Below are 4361 nucleotides of genomic sequence, written 5' to 3'. Positions count from 1 at the left end.
ATTGCAAATAATTTGGGAAGTCATTTGCTCGTATCTTTTTTATATAATAACATTTTCATTGTTACAAATGATTTTGGGAGTCTTTTGCTCATAAGGAGAAAAATGCCGTCTAATTAACAGCTTGTGACTTTAGTTGTGATGATTGACATGAATCATCTTACTGATAAGATTTTATTTGATGAGAGAATAAGTCAAACATTTGTAATTGGAGAAATAGTATAAAATATTAAAGATATTGATAATATGTGGTAAAAAAGATGAAACAAAATGTGCTGCAACATAGCTAGTTTGTTTACTTCTGTTATTGGCACTTTTCCTACAGGGCAGAAATGTCTAAATCTCTTTCACTGAATATTTCCACTTCCAAATGATGGTTGAAATTTTTCATTTTAATAGCCTGAGACATTGTTATATTTTCTTCTTTCATGATTATCTCAAAGGCAGAAAGTCGTGATGAAAATAACTTCAGCTACAAGTCAGCCAGCCAACAATGAGTTCACACAGCAGATATCTCCACTTTTCTGAACTTCTGTTTTCTCATCTTTAATGAGCAGATGAAATATAGCTTCAAATGAAACACCTATAAAGCGACTGAGTACAGTTACTGGCACATAGTTACTGTTTCGGAAATGTTAGCATTTTTCTCATGGTGTTGATTTTCATCTTTGGTTCACTTTGGTTTTATTTATACACAAAGTATTGCATATTTAAATGAAATATTTCTAAATAAATCAGACTCAATTGTTATGTGCAGTCTTTAACTTTATTTTGTTTTCATCTATTCTATACTGAAATGAAGAGCACTTAGTTTGAATGTGGATTTCTTGGAAATAATTGAAAATATTTTTGTGATGTAATATGATTTTGAATAAAGAACAATTTGCTGTCATCAGATGTCAAAACAATCTTTATCACAGTTTTTATGGATACTTGATGAAATCCTTAACACACACAGACGCACACACATACACACACACACATACACACACACTGGTTCATTCCTCTCTGTCCCAAAAGCACCGCTTCCCTGTGAATGCCTGCAGTTTCCCGTGCCCTCACATTCTCAAGTCCACATATAAACCGGTACAACATGCCACCTACCTTATTCACAACCATTGAAATACTTTCAATCATCTCTAGAAGGCTTACAATACCTAACGGAGTGTAAATTCTCTGTAAATAACTGTCATGCTAAACTATTTAGGGACTAATAACAAGAAAAAATCGGTACATGTTGAAGTATTTTTCCTGATATTTTGCATCCATGTTAAGTTGAATGCAAGCAAAGAACCAACAGATACAAAGTCATATATAGAGTCACGTGTGTGTGCGTGTGTGTGTGTGTGTGTGTGTGTGTGTGTGTGTGTGACAAAGTTTCTTCCAAATGCATACTTCATTAAGGAGGTAATAGGATATTAGAGTGATGGCACAACCCTCATTTTATTTAGCAAATCACTGATTGAATCCAGATCTCCTGAATCCAAATGTTTTACACAGAAAGAATATTATTTGTATTAGTTCATGTTTGCAGCATGTTACATTTACATTCATCTTGGGGTGTGGGCACATGTACATAATGCAGCTGGGTTTTAATCTCCTTTCCCTTCCAAACATTTATACTCCCTCTCCTCTAACTCCCCTTTTTCCCATTTTCATTCTTCTTGTTATTATTATTCTTGGCTCATGTGTGTGACAGGTAATGCTTAGATTCATTGAGGTTGTTATGTTCCAGTGCATGGCATATCTTAGTTCTTACTTCTGCTTCCCCTCCCCTTCTCCCTTCACCCTCAGCCTCCTGGAACTTCCCTGTTTGCAAGAGATTTATCCCCTTATTTCCTTCTATCCATCCTTTATTGCAATCTTTGTTTGTACTTTTTTCACTCAAATGGAAGATATCATGCAGTATTTAAGCTTGTGTGTCTGATTTATTTCAATCAACATTCTATTTTCCAGGTACATCCAATTTCCTACAGATGTCTTAAATTTATACGTTTTTATTGCCTAGTAGTGTTCCATTATGAATAGAAAGTACGTTTTTTGGGACATCTTTAGGAACTCCAGTGAGATACCCCTGCACCTCCCTGATCAGCATGCTAGGTGGGTGGAGCCCCAGACACATTCTGGGGATTTGGTGACCACTTCCTACACTGCTAGTGTACCTGCCAGCACCAGGCTGAATGCTGGGCATCTTAAGGAATCCCAATAACCCACCCCTGTGCCTCCTTGACCAGCGCACACCAGCACAGAAGCCATGCTGAGCGCTGGGGACCTTTGGATCCTCACCCTGCCACTCCCACATCATTGTGGGAGTGAGACTGAGCTCCAGGGAACCTCTGGATCTTCAAAAGTGACAAAATGAAGGAGCAAAATGCAATCTCAAACCTCCACTCCACCAGAACAAGCCCAGGAGACATTCACATAGAAGAGCCTGGAAGTCATACACCTGAAATTTCTGAAATGATAGCAGCTGAAGTAAAGAAAAAACTCTATCAAGCCATAGACATCAGATGAGAAATAATCTCTTGGGTAAAAAAAGAAATAACAATAATGAAAGAATTGCTCAGCACATGCAAAGAAACATTGATAAGAAAATAGAGGAGCATAGAAAACTCATGGAAACCTTGAGTGAACAATATAGAAAAGAACTAGAATGCATGAAACAGATTGAAATGGATATCCAGGAGATTAAAAATTGCATTGAAAGCTTGCAAAACCACCTGAATGAAGCTGAAGATAGACTTTTAGACCTTGAAGACGATATTGCCATTAATGAATATGAAAGGAAGAATCTCTTAAAAATAACAAGAAACCAGGAAATACCAATTCAACAGCTGCCAGATGAAGAAAAGGGAAACAATGTAAGATTAATAGATATGTCAATGAAATAGCAGGTGTCAACACAAATGACATAAAAAGACTATTTGCAGAAATAATAGCAGAATATTTCCCAGGCATGGAAAAAGAATTGGACATACAGATAAGTGAAGAATGCACAACTCCAATTAGCCATAACCAAAATAAATCTACACCCAGATATATAGTGATCAAGATCCCAGAAACTCGACAAAAGAACAAAATATTAAAAGCTGTTAGGGAAAAGAAACAGATCACCTATAAAGGAAAGGCAATCAGAATCACAGCAGATTTCTCAACGCAAAATATCAACTCAAGAAGAGCTTGGAGTGAAGTATTTCAGTTCTTAATAGAAAACAACTTCCAACCCAGATTGTTGTACCCTGCAAAACTATCCTTCAAAATTAATGGAGAAATAAAATATTTCCACAATAGAGAACAACTGAAGAAATTCATGAGCACCAAACAAGTCCTACAAAGATTATTAAAAAATATTATACACAGAGATAAATAAGACCACAATTTCAAGAACAACAGCAGAAAAGACCCACCAAGCAGAGCAAGCAATTAAACAGAGAGAAAAAGGATGAACCAACAGCAAAAAAATAACATGACAAAGATAAGCCATACATGTCAGTTATAACCATCAATGTAAAAGGTCTCAATTCACCAGCCAAAAGAAGCACACTGGCAGAGTGGATCAAGAAACAAATTACATATTATATGCTGTATACAAGAAACACATTTAACTCAAAAGAGATTTGTAGACTGAAAATTAAAGGATGGAAAACAATACTGCACATGACAAGAACCCAGAAAAAAGCAGGTGCAGCTATTCTGTTTGCAGACAATGGGAACTTCAAACCAAGAACAATCAAAAGAAATAAAGAATGTCACTACAAACTTGTGATGGGAAAACTTCAAGAGGAAGAGACAATAATCATAAACATCTATGAATCAAATACAAGAGCACCCAATTATATAAGACAAATTTTAACAGACATGAAAAATAAAATAAGTAGCAACACAAGCATAACAGGAGACTTTAACACCATGTTGTCATAAAGAAATAGATCAATTAGGCAAAAAAATCAGCAAAGAAATACCAGAACTTAACCAAACTTGTGAACAAATGGATTTAATAGACCTTTATAGAGTGTTCCATCCAACAGCATCAGAATATACATTCTTCTCAGCTGTACATGGGACACTCTCTAAAATAGAACATATGCTAGGACAAACTATTCCATGTATACTATCGGACTATAGTGCAATGAAATTGGAAGTTAATGACAAAAGAAATCACAAAAACTCCATAAGCATATGGAAATTAAATAACACCCTCCTGAACAACCTGAACAACCTCCTGAACAAAGGGTCGCAGAAGAAATCAAAATAGAACTTAAACAATATTTACAATGAAATGAAAATGTAGCTACAACTTAAAGAAACCTGTGGGGCACAATGAAACCAGCCTTCCAAGAGAAATTTATAGTGGTGAATTCCTA

At 35.6% G+C, this 4361-nt stretch overlaps 1 protein-coding gene across 4 annotated transcripts in view; it reads left to right on the top strand.

Annotated features, from left to right (window-relative positions):
• The window catches only part of Htr1f (5-hydroxytryptamine (serotonin) receptor 1F, G protein-coupled), a 120335-nt gene that overhangs the window by 62262 nt on the left and 53712 nt on the right, over positions 1-4361 (top strand). The gene's annotated exons all lie outside the window — the stretch shown is intronic.

The sequence above is a fragment of the Chinchilla lanigera genome, unplaced genomic scaffold (genome assembly GCF_000276665.1).
Source record: "Chinchilla lanigera isolate Chin_1 unplaced genomic scaffold, ChiLan1.0 scaffold00006, whole genome shotgun sequence".
Taxonomy (NCBI): domain Eukaryota; kingdom Metazoa; phylum Chordata; class Mammalia; order Rodentia; family Chinchillidae; genus Chinchilla; species Chinchilla lanigera.
This window is presented reverse-complemented; position numbering and strand designations above follow the sequence as displayed.